This window comes from Orbicella faveolata, unplaced genomic scaffold (genome assembly GCF_042242905.1).
Source record: "Orbicella faveolata isolate gen_17 unplaced genomic scaffold, um_ofav_v1 contig_13, whole genome shotgun sequence".
In the NCBI taxonomy this organism is placed as follows: Eukaryota; Metazoa; Cnidaria; class Anthozoa; order Scleractinia; family Merulinidae; genus Orbicella; species Orbicella faveolata.
This window is the reverse complement of record NW_028301540.1, coordinates 25,042,257-25,060,864: the sequence shown is the minus strand read 5'-3', so window position 1 is coordinate 25,060,864 and position 18,608 is coordinate 25,042,257. Positions and strand designations below refer to the sequence as shown.

Sequence of the window (18,608 nt, the reverse complement as noted above, 5' to 3'; positions counted from 1 at the left end):
ATCTTCTAAATAAAGTTCTGAAGAACGGGTAATATACAGCAGAAAAGCTATCTTCTTTTTCAAAGAAAGGATCTCAACTTTGAGTCAATCTCGCAAAATCGCGGTTTCTGGCTCTTCATGTCAATTATTGTAAAGGAAACCTCTCTTTTAAAATGTAAAATTGCAAGGGTTCCATTTACGTCAGTCAATTTAAATAAACCTAGCGACTAATTATTGAAAGTTGTGAGAAGCGACAATGGCTAATACTAGAAAATCTTCTCCTATAGCAACTCAATGGGCGACAAAGTAGTTGAGACACATTTAGGAAATGACGCTTTTCGATATTTAAGTACCTGTTCTATTTTATTTGCATCTAGCGTTAATTCTCTGATATCCCCGGCCCCCCAATTCAATGTCGTGTAGGCGCTGTGGTCTGTGCAGTCTAGCTAAGAAGTAGAAAAATAAACGTTTTTTCTTCGGGAGGGGGGGGGGGGGGGGGGAGTAGGGGGTAAATGTTTCCAAGACGCTCGAAAATCGAATTTAACTGCCAAGTGTCTCAACACTTTTGTCGCCCATTGACCGCTGTGAAAATTATAGTTTCTGTCCTAAAATCAATGATTGCAAAGGAAGCTTTTTATATTAAATTCCAAACACCTGTTTTATGAGAATTGCTAATGAACGTCTCTTCAAAGCTAATGAAATAACTACTTATTATTGATTGTAATCGATCAGTTATTGTAAGCTGTGATGAGCGAAGATCAGATGTTGGTATTTAAGTCACCAACGACCGGATTAAACCTGTTACTGGTATTCTTTCTACGATGACGGCTTTAGTTTCATTTCAGTGAATTTGAGTGACAGATCACGTCTGAAGTGGACCCACCTCACTCCTTGGGGATTATGTTTGTCCCCCAGGTATTGTCCGTTTATATTGGATTCGTGGCAATTGTAGTACCACCAGGCGCCTGTCCATCGTACAGCACAGTTGCCACTCCATATGTCATTATCTCTGTCTTTTGTACTAAACGCCATGTTATGATGGCTTGTTAACGAATCTCCAGCTGTACCTGAATATGAACCCACTTCAAGTCGATACTGCGCATGCTCATCACCAATGTTAAACTTGTCATATTTAGCGCACATTTTAGCTCCGCTCCAGTCCTCCAGTTCCACTCGTAGAAAGCTCGGTCTAGAGGCCGTCAGTCGGTGGATCTTGTCGTTTCCTAACCAGAACTCAGCAGTCAGCTGACCAAAGCCTGCTTTGTAGTCGTTCCATCCCCGATAGAAGTCTACCGAGCCATCTTGTCTTCTCTGAAAGACGGTCCAGCCTCCACCGTCAGTGCGCATGTCACAGTAGACAGTAAAGTGTCCTGTACCGTCTGGGTTGACAGAGTACAATCCACTTTGAGTATGGCCTTATTTTAGCAGATCAGAACAATCTGACAAAAAAGGGAAAAACTCAGGCTTTAATTTCAATTTCTCATTGTAACCTAACTCGATATAAAAATTTCAAGTCAGTTTTCTTGGCAAATAGTGCTACGAAAGAATTTTGGTCGACGTTTGATAACAGCTAACCTATAAGTAATATCGAATCGCTCGGTTCGGTTAAAACAGAAGAAAAAGATTACAATAAGGAATAACCAAAGCTTCAGCTTCTTTAAGTGAATATAATGATTCTGACAGTAATTTTTTACAAAGATCTCTTCTCCAGACTGAATACCAGACATGCTGTCCCAGACATGTTAAACGGTATATGCGCGTAATATCCGGTAATATTCTACCTGGGACTCTAGCACAGGAGGGAAAATACCATATACTAGTAGAGTAAGTAGACCTTAAGTACTTTAGATGTGAACGGGTCTAATTTCAACTTAGGTAGCACCTTATGTAGTTATGGCAACGCATCTCAAAATAGCCGAAGTACACTTTCAAGTCGAGTTCAACCATTCTTACCAGCTTACTTATGCACTATCAAAACAGTTTCAGCGAAATGAATGTCAATCCAATGCGCTGTTTTTCGGCATATCAGAACAGCGCACAACTCCGAGTTGCCGTAGGACACGCCCATCATTTTCGTACTACTCGCTTGATTTAAGAAGTCGAGCTTTCGAGAAAATAAAAACCACCACAGAAAGCCAAAGTGGATTTTAGCATATCAGTACAATCTGAAAAAGAAAATGGCGTCTTTATAAATTCAGATTTGAAGCCATTTTTAGCCTTTTCCAGGCGTTTTGTTAGCTGGGGCGCAGCGTGAAAAACAGCGCGCTTCTTTTATTTATTTGATTATTTTTTTTCGCGCGCTGTTTTTCGCGCTGCGCCGCAACTAACTGAACGCTTGGAAGAGGCTAGGTAATTTAACGTATGAGAACCTTTCCATGACAATTTAAATATTAATTTCATCTGGTATCACAAGGAAAAGAAAGCAAACAGCGGTTACAAACATTACAAATAGACAACGCTTGGTCTAAAAAATCTTAATTGTATTAACCTGACGTTTGGTATGTTACGACATACATCTTCAAACATGACGGTGATAACTTTCACAAAAAAGTATAAATTTAAAAATAAACCAGGCATTGGTGACAATCTAAAAAAACATTAACAAAATTGCTTCTTATTAAAAAAAAAAAAAAAAAAAAAACAGCTTCTCACAGCCAAGGTCTTCATTAAGTGAGGGTTTTAAGCCACTGACAAATAGAGTTTCTTTCATTTCACACGCATGTCGGACTTTCTAGTAGTAGCGAGGATTTTGTAATTTTTAATTTATAAGTTTATTTAGACCATGCATTGTCTCTTTGTATTGTTTATAACCGCTGTCTGTTTTCTTTTCCTTCCGAAATTGAAATGGCCAAAGAACAAGAATATTTCATTTGGTATAAATTTTGAGTACGTCCTGACTTTTTTACAGATCAGAACAATCTGATAAAAAAAGAGAAACGCATGCTTCAAATTTTCTTCTCAGTTTAGTAAGCCACTCTATAAAAGAAGTTGCAGTCAGGTTTTCTTTGCAGGTATCAATTGAAGCAAAGTATAGAATACTACTAGTCCAGGAAAAAAACAAAATCATTTCTTAAAGTAAGACACTGATTCATATGTTCACATTCAGAGACCTTATTAAAAAAGAAGACGAGCTTTAAAAGGGATAGGCCCTCTCTCGCGGTTCTCCTAATCGCCAGATGCTGTTCAATGGAGCACAACCTCGTTTTCAAGGCTGTTCTCTTAGGAAAGAGCCGTGGGAACAAGGTTGATTGGTACACAGACCATTGTAGCTAAGATGCGTCTTCTTGAGCCTTCAAAATGAATGACTTGTGGTTTCTCTTATTATAACATGCTCAATTCGTGGTTTAATGGTTAACAAGGTACTAAAATCCACTGAATAAAGACGACTCTTTGCTTCATAGCGGACGATGTGCCATAGTAGAAAGTCGACTTCTGTCTCGCATTGGACCGCTTTGCTTTAATCGCTAGCGCTAACACTTTAATTAGGTTTAATTTCTTAGTTTGTTGTCAATTCGGCTTCTCCTGTTGATAGTTTTTTTTGTTGATTTATCAGAGAAAAACACGAAAGATGCCGCCTTCTTTGTGCTCCACACATGCGGATCAATACGTTCATGCGATGGATATTATTTGACTTGTGGACCGGTTAGTGTTTTTGCCGAGGACAGAAACTAACAGGAATATTGGACTCCGTTATTGAAGGAAAACCTCTCACAATATTTATTGTGGTCTTACAACTCTGTACTTAGCTGGTGGATGTGCGCGCGTGACTAGCCTGACGTTGGCAGTTCGTCGGACATGCCGTATCGAAAGAAAAACCTATGGAAAAAAACAAAACAAAACAAAAAAGCGAAAATAAGAAACAAATAAACAAGCAAACTTGTAAGGGCTCTTTCAAATGTTTGCTCTGGTTCTCTTCAAACGAAAGCGTTCAATTCCCAAGATTTTTCGTTGAAGAAAGATTCAGTCGTGAGTACTAATGGTTATAGAGTACATTGCAAGCTGCATTTCTGAACAGTTTTTTGTCACAGTGTAAAAGTGTTATTTGTTTGTCCAGTGACTTCCGACTGACAGCCCTTATTTTTCTTCATGACCTGACAAATATAGCCTCCCAAGAGAGACCATGTCTACAAGTTTTTCAAATCCGGATTCCTTTGGTTTTTTTCATTTTTCATGCAACATGGGAAGAAAACATCTTTCTTGCTAGTAAAAACTTTCAGTCATTAAATGAACAGTTCAAATAAGACATAAACTATTTGTATAAGTATAAACAGCTTTTTACCCTCTGAAGCTTGGGAGTTAAATATTTTGAGACTGCTCCTTAAAACTCTATAAAATAATGGTGGTTAGACTGGAGGATTAAAACTGTGACATATCGATTTCTAGTCCAACGTGTTGTCCGCTCAACCACGCTTCCTTGTTCACAGGAAAATTAAAAACGATAAAAGGTGTCGAACTACAGGAAATTAAATTTCTTTCTCACAAGTTTATCAATTCCGTCCGCACGTTACCTGTACCTTTTCCTTCAATCACTTGAACGTTACTTATATTCTCGATATGAAACACTCCTAAACTTGAGCCCTACAAATATAGATCACTGTAAATGAATTATTTGAGATAAACGCATAACAAGACGCCTTTTTACAACCTCGAATGCAGTTTATTAGCAATCTATATTAAGACTGTGGACTAAAGCTGATTAGTATTGTTTCTGTAGAAGAGGGCTGGTATTTTAACGTTGCTTTGCTCATATAAAACCACTTACCTCTTGCTTTAACTTCAACATAACTTATTGCCTCAATATGAAAGACTCCTGAGCTTGTAGCCACACAAATATAGATCCCAGCATCGTCTTCTCTCAGATCTCTTATGATAAGCGCCTTTTCTGTCCTGTCGCTCCTCCCCACGGGCAATGCTGCTCCTTGTCTTTTCCAGCTGATGACTGGTCGTGGATCACCAGTAGCGCTACAGTTTAACGTCAAAGTTTCGCCGGTAACAGGAAATAGCTTTCCAGGAGGCTTAACGGTAAACACAGGAAGGGAAACCACAACTAGCTGAGTTTTTCTTTCAACATTTCCTAAAAGGTTGACTGCTGAACAGAAGTATGTGTCAGAGTCACTTTTACGGACATCGGAAATTTTTAAGACACTGCTGTTATAGTGCGCCCTCCCCTGGGGTAACTGACCAAACAACTTCCTCCAGGTCACCACTGGTGCCGGGTATCCGGTCACGTGACAGGTTGGTAGAGTGACGTCACTTTCTACGGTGACGAACTTAGGTCCCGGTTGAAGAGAAACTTGAGGGTGAACTGCAAGCAAGTAAATATCATTAAGCTACAATAATTGTGGTCTTATTTAGATTTCTTGATCTCAATTTGTTTTCCTTTTTCAGGGCAAAAAGCTAAAATGATAACCTTCTATGCAGGGTCTTTATGGCTCGTGACGCAGGATTAAAAGATTGCACAACAAGCCATACGGAGAAAGAGACTACTGAAATGAGGGTCTGCATGGGGCTGACTGTTAGCTGAGTATTGGTAATTTGTAAGGTGGCTGAACACAGTTTTTGATACCTGTGTTTCACTCACCTGTTTCTCTAAAACCTTTGATACCTCGGTCGCCAAAAATGGCAGCAAGAAAGTTAAAAACACAAACGTTGTTGTTGTTGTTGCTTTTTTTATGGTTAAGCTGACGTATGTGCCGTTGCCATGGCAACATGAATAAATATAAACAGGTCTTTAAAATTAGTTTTGTTTATTTGTAGAAAATCTACTCATTAGGTTTTCTTTATAATTAGCACACAACAAGCTTGTAACGATTCTCACAAGTTAACACCATTTTGCTAATAATTTAACAGAGAGATCTTTAATTACCCTTGTTGAAGGTTCACTGGAATATCTAGAATTTACTCTGTTAAAGTTCAATTATTTTCAATACTCCAGTTACTTATTTCCTAACGTATTTTCGTGCCAAATTTCGTGAAATTCTAATGAGTGGTTCTCGAGAAATAGGCGTATTTCCGAGAGTGTAATTTTTCATTCAGTCGCAATTTTTTGACTTACTACGCATGCGCTGCATTTAACTGGGTTCTTTCGGTAACAAAGAAAAAGCTGAGAATTGCTGGGTTCTTTGCGTCGTTATCTTTTCTAACATATCTTTGTAATAAAAGACTAAAGCCATTAATATACTGCGTTCAGTTATAGAGAAAAATAGCACAGATAGTGCGTGGTGTTGAGTAAATAAAATGATCGCTCTATTGACGGCATGTTTGCTTTTTGCAATCGTTGTGCGGGCGCTGAATTGCATCAGCAAAAGCGCGCGCGAAAACTGTGTTCGACCACCTTAACTGATAGCTGAGAAACGTTTAGGTAATTGGTTTGACCAAAATATAATAGGATCTCCTTCAAGAGGACGATAAATTCCTGTCCTTTAAAAACTTTTGTTATAAGTTGAAGCTCAAAACGCCCTTCACCCTCTACTTCGGTCTTACTAATGCTATCTCAACTTCTTGGAGGTTAGTATCTGAAACTCCTCCTTCGCGATGCCCAGAAAGTGAGGAAAAAGAAAACATCATTTCCACCAAATATGTGTACAACTTGCTGTTGAAGAAATTCTTCGTAGCACCTACTGCTGAAACTAAAATCTTAAAACATGGTTTCACCCGGGAAACCGTCCAAAAAGAGTACGAATTACCTTTCCAAATCAAGTGTGACGTTAAAATAACAATGTTTCAATATAAGATAATACACAACATTCTCGCAACTAAAATGTCTCTTTTTAGAGCCAAAATGTCTGACAAAGATATGTGTCCTCAATGCTTGGCTGATACACACTCCCTAGATCATATGTTCTTACGAAGCTCTTCCGTTATAACCTTTTGGAAGACCTTTCAAAACTGGTGGACAAATAAAACGAAACAGCAACTAGCATTATCAAATAGTATGATTTTCTACGGTGTTTTTGACAAGACGGAACATAGATACTCTTTGAACTGTGTGCTTCTAATTGCGAAATTTTCTATATACTACAGCTGCCTGCGCGACGAAAAGCTCTCTTTCGACAATTTTCTCATACTTCTGAAAGAAAAATTAAAAATACAAAAAGAAATTGCATTTAATAACAAGTCTCTTAGCGCTTTCCAAAAATCCTTTCAACATATTATTTAACATGCACTGATGACGTGTTTTCTTTGTTTTGGTAACTAAGTAGTGTTTTTTTTTTTTTTGGTTAGTAATATAATGCTCGTACTGTACATATATAGCAAAGGCAGCGTTAGTAGTGCTGCCTTTTGTTTGAAACTTAAAAGCTAAAAAAAAACAAAAAACAATTGGACATTTTCCAAACTGTATTGTTAAAGCTATGTAAAGAACGATGTAAGTGGCCTTAACGATCATATTGTACTGTAAGTAAGTAAGTATTGCGCTGTAATATTATTATTTCCTCTTTTTATTTGTTTAGTTTTCTCCTCTGTATATCGTGTTTGTAAATCAATTAAAAAAAAAAAAAAAAAAAAAAAATTAAGATAATTGCCAGCTAAGGAGATTGAGCTTTTCCTTCTCGATTAGAGATGGCTAAAGCAACGCGTTTTACTCGTAACTAATTAAAATTAGCCACTTTTACGTATGTCTGGACGTATGAGATGTATAGAAAGTGTTGTTGGATGCTACGGCGAAATAATACGGCGCGAAATGGCACGCTATATGACGAGTCATGGTTCTAAACCCCTCTAACAATATGGCTCCTTAGTGTGGTGTAGTGAAAGCTATTTTAAGTTTCTTTTGTCACGAAGAACAGCGAATGGTGGAAAGACAATAAGCCGTCTGACAATGAATCTCAAAGAACACTTAATTATTTTTTTGCAATGAAACAAAAAAAAAAAAAACAAAACAAAAACCACATCTGCGCGATTTTCTTGGCATAAAGAATAAACAGTCAAGTATAGCTTTAGATCCTATAAGCTTTTTAAACTCTACCGCTTGTCTAAGAGCAGCGGGAAGAACAAAAAACTATGCGATCATCAGACAATTAAAAAGTCGATGCTCTAACGAACGAAGATGACTTGGAGCTCCTTAGAAGTTCTTTGTACTAGTCTTAATTAACTCTCCCTATTTGTAGGGGTGAGGGGGAGTATAAGCCGCGCTCGCTGATCTGCAACTTTGTGAACGTTCCTAAAATTTGTCGGCGTAAATTTGTATGCGTCCCCAATTACTCCGCTCGGGCTACATACCTTGACACTTATATAAAGGTTCTTATCGTATCTTATGTGTCAATTGTTTGGTCTCTGAATTTGACGTTAATATGGCAATGCAATTATGTTTTCAGCAGAGGGTAGTTCACTTAGATTTAGAATTTTTTTAAAGTTTTGTTTCGGCGAGATTTTGGATTGTAAAGATTTTATTCTACTATCTTTACTCTTCTTGTATTTTGATAATCAATTTCGTGTGTTCATTTAAATTAATTTTGGAGTTCTATAAAACAAACTGCAGTAACAAACATGACACATGGACTACGCATTTCCATGTTTATTTTTACAGCGCAGCTTCTTTTATATTCCTTCTCAAATTGAAATGGCCGATGAACAAGAATTTTATAAGTGTTCCGGCATTTGTGAAAAATTTTGAAAGTTTAAGATGGCGTATCCAAAATGGTGGACATCTTAAAATGTGACGTCATTTAGGCGTGACATGACGTCATGTTTGACGCGTAATTATCAGTAACTTAGACAAAGTTTTGGACACTTTACATGTCATAAAAAATAGACTATTAATTTTTTAAGTGGTTTTATATGTACAAAGGGAGTGAGATGAACAGAAGGCCTAATTAGGCTCCCGAACGAATGAATGAACGAGCAAAGCCCGGGAAAAATAGGTTAAGGTCTTCGGAAGGTGATAAGAGGTATAGTCGAACCTGTATAACGGCCACCCTTGGGATTTAAGGAACTAGCCCCTTAACACAGGATCACTAACAATACTCACTTGGCGTGGTCTAATGTCAATTTTAATGGCGTGTCTACAAAAACACTTCATGCAATGAAACTATTCCGTTAATATATGAACAATTAACATTTGATTGACGTTTGATTTCGTAAATACCTTTTGATTGACATTTAGCCGCGTAACCGATACGGTCAATTGACCTTTGAGCTTGGATAAGTTAGTTTTTGTCGCAGATATTTCCACTGTGAACACGTTCGTTGCTGACCTGTTTTGCTGACCCGTTTTCTGCTGTTTTCAAATCTGTTTATCTGTTTCCTGACCTGGACAAACCGTAAAACAATCTGATTGGACATCGTCAAAGAAGTAAGTTTAGTACTGTAACTCAGGCTTAAAACAGTGTAACTTAGGTTTGCGTTTATATTCCGATCGTCTGTTTGGTTTCTCAATGGAATTTTGTATTACCTCTTTAGATCGAATAATCTTGAATCCTGGAATAAATTATACGATTGGCGTAGCCCAGTTAGATTGTCTACTTGGTTTTTTACGGAACCAGAAACAATAGGACAATCAACGCTCTTTCAAGCGATCAATACTTAAAAAAAAGTTCAGTGCCAACTTGTAACTTAACGGTACAATGTACGTAACATTGTGTAAAAGTACTGTGCCCTCTATTCTCTTCTACGGTATAAAGTACTGTATTTCTAAGACTTACAGTTCGTAACAAAAAATCTCATTCCGTCATTTCATAGTTGTTAGGCTCAATTTCATAGTTGCTACGTTCAGGGTGGCCGCCTAATACAGGTACAAATAACAAAGAAAAACATAGGCCTGCTACAGGGTGGCCGTGACCGCTTAATAGAGGTGGCCGCCTAATACAGGTAGCAAATACAGCGTTTGCTTGAGCAAAAAACCGGGACTTTGAAAACTGGCCGCTCAAAAGAGGGTGGCCGCTTAAGCAAAAATGCTTAAGATCGTTTATCGGCCCAAATTTTGCCCGTTAGGGACTAAGATAGGTCAATTGAAAAGAATTATATGGAAAAAAAAAAAAAAAAGATAGTTTTGGAACAAAAATGTTCTTTTCTTTAATCCTTTGACTACCAAATGTACACCAAAATATGCCGTTTTTAACCGTTCAATCAGTCTTTTGGGGCCATGGCGCTAAATGGGCCTTAGTTAAAAAGCTATTTTTTTTTTTACCAAACAGATAGATTTCTCCAAGATAAGGTGCAAAATTGTAGAATGTTTTAATTTGATGCATACGCATAAGCCAAAATTTGGACTTGCTGTTGTTTGTAGTTGTTGTTGTTGTTGTTTAGCAATTGAACGTTCCGAATTTTTTTATTGTCCGTTTCCTTTCCATTTTCTCGGCCCTTTTACTTTCGCTACCTTTTGCGTTCCATATTCTTTCTGACCGACCTAAAAAGACGTTGGGTGTTAATTATGGGCAATGCCTGGAAATGGGACCTTGATCAATTATCGGTATAATTGGCCACTTTACCACCATTTTTGCACCAAAACTGATGACGTTATTTTTCAATTTGCTACGTCAGAATGCCGTCGATATCCAAAATCAACTGTTGTACGGATAGATCTACCCTAGCTCTACCATTTGCTTATCGAGAATATCTGGTGAGATTTGGATTGATGACGTCACAAGTGATACAAAGAGCACGACCATTAAGTAGCCGTACATGGCTCCTTGGGCGTCCAAGTGCTGATAGAAGGAGTTACATACAGGTTCGACTGTATTCGTCTGCAAACAGCTAGTTCGAAGTCACTCGAAAGTTCTGAGAAATAATCGGATTCTGCTTGACCCTGTTCGGCTAGCCCTTGCTTAGAAGCAGGTGTAAAGGGAAATTTCATTAGAAGTTTAAGCATTTAAACTGTGGTTGACTTAAACTGTAGTTGGCTTGATAGTTCAGTTGCAAGAGAACTGCACCGGTATCGCAGAGGTCGTGTGTTCGAATCCCGTTCAAGCCTCATTTAATTTTCAGGCTTTACTTTTACAGCTGCTCAAGTTGTGCACATAACTGCAATGATCATTCATGTCTTTACACCTTTCTCCACAGTTAAAATGTATGATCTACCATATATTCATTCGCAGAAAGGTCTGTGGAAACAATTTGCGATAGGTCCAGATCTCTCCATGATGGTACCATCGTATGATTCGAGTTATTTGTTCTCCCAGAAGGGAACCCGTTTTCTGTCCATCCTATCTTACATGATAACACAGGCTACCCTGTAGACGCTACTACTCTAAGAACGATAGGCTCTGCCACCAATGTTTGGCCGTATTTCTTTCTTTCTTTTTTTCTTTTCTTTTTTTTTTTTTGTCTACCAGTTTAGCCAGTGCCTGAGTCCCGGGGAGGGGGCGGGGACCAATGCCATCCCCCCTCCCCATGTAGTCAGGTCGCTAAGCTATCAGCTCAAAGGATTCAAGCTGTGTCTTCCCCTCCCACTTGCCTTGGGGGGAGAGGGGCTGGTCCAAACTTCAAATCCCTTGACAGACAGACCTTCAAAGCCCTATTAATTGAAATTTGCTAACATTAACTGAAAGCTGAAAAATAACTTGAATTTTAACTGTTAGCCGAGAAGTGGTTTAAATTATAACTGATAACTGAGAATCCAACATCACCAAGCAGACCCTCGAGATACAACCTTATTTCTCTGAGTGTAGTGTTTGTTGGAGTGAACTAAGATGCATTCACCTTGAAACGCTTCTTTGTTCACCTTTATCTGTTTACGATGACTTTTTAAGTTCATCGTACCATAAAATGGCTAAACAGGTCTGAAATGTCGAAATCGACGTAAATGTTTATCAAACTTTTAAAGCAACTGAAAATTGTAGCTAGTTCCATAGAAAAGTCAACGCTGCATTCGTCTCAATTTAACTGTAAAGAAACAGAGGGTGTTTTGGCTTCTGCTAATTAAAAAGCGAACATTGCGTGCTTCAAGAACGACAAACGTTGTCTGGAAAACCTGCGTAGTGAGGCCACGCGTTTCACTGGATAGCTAATGTCAGCATTCAAAATAATCAGAAACTCACCATTTACTGTTAATCGCACCACTCCCTGTGAATTCCCCAGGATGTTTGTTGCTGAACACTGATACACGCCTAAGTCACTTCCGGTCACCTTCTTTAACTCCAGCTTTCCACGTGAAACCGCTGACTGAGTGATTTGTGACTGGCTGTCCAGCTTACTCCACGTTACTGTAGGCTCAGGATTGCCACTGGCTGAACACCGAAACGAGGCTGTTCCACCCTCGTTCACTGTCAACGTCACAGGAGAAACAACAACAGCAGGAGATGATATCGATTCACCGGGTTCGCCTTTAGTTCCCGGCATGCCTGTGGGTCCCATGTCTCCTTTCTCGCCTTTGTTTCCAGTCTCTCCCTGTGGTCCTATAGGTCCCGTAATGCCTTGCTTGCCGCTCTTTCCTGGCGATCCCATAATACCTTGATCTCCTTTGTTTCCAGTCTTTCCTTTCTCTCCTGTTCGTCCCCGGACTCCTTTCTGTCCTCTGGGTCCAGGTAGACCGGGAGGTCCTGGGGGACCAGACGAGCACGTGACACCCTTCGACTGACAGAGATGGACTCTCCCTTCTGATAAAAGTTTGTTGATTTTCAGCATCGCTTCTGCTGTGTGTTTAGCTTCTGTCGAGTTCTCAGTTGAGTCAAGTTGACGGCTGCGTCTGTTGAGGTTAGGGAAAGAACCTTTTGGGAAGAAAAAAAAATATAGTTGAATGGAAAGGACGTAAAGAGTACAATATGCAGAGCATTTATAACGATCTTAAATTTGTGTTAAAGGTAACGAGTTTTTAATATCCGTGCTGCCATTATCGCCGCAGGCGAGCATTAAGTTTTCATTACTAGCTTCACGAAATGACTGAAACGGAAATACTTGACGTTTCCTTCAATCGAGAATAAAAAAATGTATTTGGAGCTTCAATAGTTAACTTATTCTTTGCTCATTTCCTGATGCAAAAACTGTCAAAAAAAAGTTACACCATCGGTGATGCCAAGTTTGATCAAACTGAAAAAGTGAAGGGACTTGTTCCTTATCATTGTGTTCATCTTAACTGAAGAAAAATTCGTTTGAAACATAATCATTATTTTCATGTGAAATTGTCTGCGCTGGATTAAAGAAAACTTGACCTGCTAACCTTCAGTTCAGAACAAACGGACACGTAGGAACACGTTTATTTGTGATTTGTGTTTTGAAGCACAGACTTAAAACACAGTATATGTAATTTAAACAAGCTTTGTTTCTGATAACTGTATTTCTTTATTTTAACCTAACTTGTCAACTCTAGCTTGTATCAAACTTACCAGGAGCATTCTTGCTTATCTTCATGTCTGCGTCGTTTGTCGGCGACTTGTCCTCCGCAATGCTTTCAAGAGCGTTTATTCTTTCCTTTTGCACGTGTAGTTCCAGTTCAACTCTTAAAAAGCCGGCGCAGTAAAACACAATGGAGAGAATAGAAATAATAGAAGCAAATGAAGGCATGCTTTGCTTTTGAATAGCCATGATTTCAGCGATATCAATCCCTAATTCCGCAACGTTAGTGGAATACAAATTGCTTCAGCTGGTTACCTGATACTGGGATCACGAGTTTGGGTAACTTGCCAAATGGTCTGCTATTGATGTGATGCGAGACAAAGTTGGGATGGGTGGTTTGTAAGCAATTTAAACAGAGACTGATAGGTCCGCAAGGCGTACATGAAATACTGACCACTCACGTGGAAAAGTAAAGCCCCGCAAGTAGAAACGGAAATGTAACTAAATTTTGCAGGGAAATTGCTTTTTTCCGGATATATCTCAAGCCATTTTAATTTAGGCCTAGGTCAAGGAGTTTTACTGGTAAATGTAAATGATCAGTTATATTTTTTAGGACATAAGTGACAATGGAACCAAATTTACCAAATTGTACTTTTTCAACGTCTTTCATTTTGAGGTATATTTGATGCTTCTGACGAATCATGTTACATGTCGCGTGAAGTTAAGCGCAAATAACCAATATTTGATGAATTGATTTCGGTTTTTAGAAAGATCAGCTAACAAAAAAGAGTTAAAAAGCGTTTTAGATGCAGGTCAATTGTTTTCATCTTCGCACGTTTGGAATGACCGTTCCAGGTTTCGCAGACAAATTTTATAGGGTTAAAGGTCATTTCTTTTTCAGAAAATTTGACTTTTGATCATTTATATTTCCCGGCAAGGAAGAAATCAAGGAGGAAAATTGGCTACAATTCCAAACGTAGGTAACAATGTAGATAATTTAAATTTCCATAAAAAAACGCTCATTTATTGATCCATACAAGTAAAAATCGCCACCAATTCGCCGATCTAAAAAAGGTAACAAAATGATCACGTAACACTTCACGTGATCAGATATATTCGAAATAATAGTTAAGGCAAAGAAGGACGCCGAGTTTTATAATCAGGGAAAATTTCAGGTTGATTAAGCAAGTATACCCAGAGATATAGCTGCACAACTATAATTAATTACCTTTCACTTTTCTGACCCTGGTTTTAAACTGCTTGGGATTCTGTCAGTTAATCACAGAGTTACATTGTTTGGCTTCCGTTTGTGAGAGTGTCTCTGCACAGTGCGTTCAAACGTTGCGTTGATTTATTCTAAGAGATCGAGGAAGCCTAAACACCCCCGTACACAGAACAGCTTAGTTGCAGAAGAAAAAAAGCGAAACAAAAAAATATTGATTTAAGGGTAAATTTCGATACTATTAAAGCTCTAACATGGCTCCGCGGTTTAGAGAAATTAAACAAAATAATTTGTTTGTATTAGTGCCTCAATTTTTATTTGATTTCTTAGTTACGTTTTGTTCCCGTAAGCCTGAGACCCACGTTAGAATTATAATATTTCAAAATTGGCCTATTAATATTTTTTAAATTCATTCAATTCTTCGACTGTTGTATGATTCTTGTGGCATCGTCTTATCAACATATTTCTTGGAGCATCAGTTTTTCATATATTTGTGCAATCAGAGACAAAGGAGCGGGACATTTTTTCGTCGTGGAATGGTAGGTGTGGCCGAATGGGACGTGCAAAAATAGGCTTCACTTCCCTGTTGAATGTCTTTTACCTTGGTACCCAGTGCCGCGCTTGTGTGATTCGTAACATGTTTCACATAGAAATGCCGGCTATTTGAAATTGATATTTGATTTTGTGGACTTGGTAATTCCAGAAAGAAACAAGGTATGTGTACTTTTATTTTACAGAAACGACGAACGACGAAAAAATGGCAGTGGTACAGTAACCGTTTTGGTGATTGCGTGATTGCGTGATTAGCAGAAAATATCAGTTCTAAATTCCATACAAACTCGTTCATGCATTTTCAAAATGTCATTAATATACAAATATATGCTTGGGTAACTTCTCATAGGAGAAGGGCTCTTAACAGACACTGTTTTGCAAGGTGTTCAGTTCTAATCTGTGATCACATATCATGAATGCCCTTTTTATCAATATCTTCTACGCAGTAAACAGTTGCGAAATGTAGACTACGAGTAGTCTCTCTCTCGTTTAGTCCATCTTGCCCGGGCGTGGCACGAAAGAAGGAAAGTATGTCCGCGTTAAATCTTGGGGCGAGAAGCGCGCGAAAGGAGGGACTAACGACAAAGACCCCAGGATTTCGAGCGGCCATTTTCTCCTCCAGGTTAATTTACGGTCTCGCTTGACGGACTAAGCGAGAGAGGGACTACCTTTAGTCTGTGCAAAATGCCATTTAGTCAGTAAACGTCTGAGAGAATTCGTTTTGATTGGATTGGGATTGTTCAATTCAAGGGATAGCTCTCCATGCCAGTTGATACATTGTATATCCTGTTTTATTACGTACTACCTGGAGCTTGCTACATGTATAAACTTGTTCCATTATCTTGAACATTGACGAAAAAATTCCAAAAAGATTTGAACTTATGGAAGGTAAGGATAAAGAAGAAACGAAGGATAAAATATTAAAAAAAAATTCCACAGTTCAGACCAGAGCAGCAGTTTTCATTTCCTGACATTCTGTAACAAAATCAAATTTGATCATCTGTGATCTACTTTGTTCACCGTGCACTTCCTTCTGAAAATACTTGTTAATATTTTTGCTCTATAAAATCTTAATTTTATCCCACTTTTTAAACGTATTTGATTATCATAATTTTACTTAGCCCAATAGAATCTCAAAATAGCTCACCTGCCGCCAAATTGCTTTAATTCCTGCAGCTTAATGTTCACGCTCTAACATTGAACCAGTTAGATTTGCGATGATCCGCGGCCGGTTAAAGTAAAATACATGTAGCGATCTCTTAGCTGTCAGTTAAAATGACAGCCCATTTTTCAGCTCAGGAAAAAGAGTCGCTTCTCAGCTGACAGTTAAAAAATTGACCAATTCTCACTGAGTCGAGCTATCAGTTTAACCCATAGACTCTCCTAAATAAACACTAATCAGTTTGATAAGAAATAACACGCAAACTGCGGTGTTAAACATGGCAATAAAACGCATGTTAATTTAAAAAACAAAGTTCATTTATTTGACGTTTCGTATGTTTCAACATACATCTTCAGAAGTGACCGTTAGGAATAGAAGTAACAACTAAATTACAATTTAAAATAAGTTACTAATTAACAATTACAATGACAGAAGCTGAGAAAAAATTATGCATGTAAATAATGCAAACTAATAAAGATAAAGCTTTTCGCTGCTTACATTATCATTTAGGGTGGGTTTTAATTCCCTTATTAGCTGAGTATCTTTTATCTTGCAATGTGTATCTGTTCGACCTTTTGCTAAGATATCAAAGTGGTCCCATTAGAAGTTGTGACCAGTTGACGTGACGTGGTCTGCAATAGCAGAAGCATGACAGCTACTCGTGATCGATTTAAAATGTTCAGTTTTTCTGTCATGCAATCTACGTTTTGTTTTTCCAATGTAGAAATCCTGGCAGTCCCAACAACTAGCTTTATACACAACTTTTGACAGTTGGGAACGGTTGATCCTATCATATCTTTGTAGGCAGATAAAGACTTGATGCGATAAGCGCTTTGGAAAATAACTCTAAGATTAATGCAGCCATAAAACTTATTAATGCAGGTCTTCAGTTGTTTGGTTACAATTTTGCTTTGTACCCCTAAATAAGGTAGAACTAAGATTATTTCCAATAACTTCCTGAGTTCATTCAAACAAGAGCGCAAAAGAGAAGGTGACGAACAGATGCGGAAACAACGAAAAGTGAGAGTTCGGATGAGGTTTACTTTGTATTTCCTAGGTGTGAAGGAGTCCCATTTTGTGTACAGGCCAGTAAAGGTCTTCTTTTGGTAAATAGATGTCGAGAAAGTATGACTGTGGCGTTTGATGAGAATGCCCAGGAAAGGGATTGTACTGTTATCTTCAAATTCAACGGTGAATTTGATATTTGCGTGACAGTTATTGAGGTAGTGTAGAAACTGAGGTGCTGTGTTTCTACTGTCGAACAAGGTGAAAGTATCGTAAGGTATCGAAACCAAATGGAAGGGCGAGCGTTGTTATTACGAACCCATTTTCCTTCAAAATGGCACATAAAGATATTGGCCAAAACAGGACTTAAAGGAGAGCCCATAGCCACACCAGCATTTTCGTCACAGTATTGGCCATCAAATGAAATGAAATGACTCTTCTTTGTGGCAATCTCCAACAGAACTTCCAAGACTGAGCGGGGCAGTGTTGGTGGATCGGGGAGGGCATACAATTTGTCAAGACAAATTTGCATTGTCTCGTCAAGTGGAACGTTTGTAAACAATGAACTCACGTCAAACGAGCACACCATTTCATTGTTATGGTTATACGTCTTGGCCCAGTCCGCAAAACTAAGAGTCCTTGATCATGAATTCATTCGTGGAGATGGGTTGAAGTATGCGCACAAGATATGATGCCAAATTGTAGTTGTAAGTGTTAATTGAAGAAACAATCGGGCGAAAAGGGCAAAAAGTTTATGAACCTTAGGAAGGCCATAGAGGACACCAGGGGTAGGTCCACATGGTAGTATCTTATGGAGGCTGGCATCATCAATGATTTTATCCTTCTTCAGTTTGCGAAGATACGATATTAAGCTGTCTTCTCTAGACTTCGTAGGGTGCTGCGTAAGCTTCTTAAATTTTGTTTCATCTGAGATCAACAATTTCATTTTATTCAACTAATCAAGTTTGTTGATGATTACAACTCCGTACCCTTTATCAGGTTTTGCGATTATAATGCTGTGATTATAATTATACGTTGACGATACTTTCACCTTGTTCGACAGTAAAAACACAGCAACTCAGTTTCTACACTACCTCAATAACTGTCACGCAGATATTAAATTCACCGTTGAATTTGAAGATAACAGTACAATCCCTTTCCTGGGCATTCTCATCAAACGCCACAGTCATACTTTCTCGACATCTATTTACCAAAAGAAGACCTTTACTGGCCTGTACACAAAATGGGACTCCTTCACACCTAGGAAATACAAAGTAAACCTCATCCGAACTCTCACTTTTCGTTGTTTCCGCATCTGTTCGTCACCTTCTCTTTTGCGCTCTTGTTTGAATGAACTCAGGAAGTTATTGGAAATAATCTTAGTTCTACCTTATTTAGGGGTACAAAGCAAAATTGTAACCAAACAACTGAAGACTTGCATTAATAAGTTTTATGGCTGCATTAATCTTAGAGTTATTT

The 18,608-nt window shown here is 38.3% G+C and overlaps 1 pseudogene across 1 annotated transcript; it reads right to left on the bottom strand.

Moving 5' to 3' along the window:
- Positions 1-597: 597 nt before the first annotated feature.
- LOC149115762 (uncharacterized) lies at positions 598-13,566 on the bottom strand (annotated as a pseudogene). The gene is made up of 4 exons (XR_016206123.1): positions 13,239-13,566; positions 11,955-12,623; positions 4,742-5,284; positions 598-1,418 (listed from the first exon to the last, which is right to left on the bottom strand). The product of XR_016206123.1 is annotated as an uncharacterized LOC149115762 (transcript).
- Between the last annotated feature and the right edge of the window lie 5,042 nt (positions 13,567-18,608).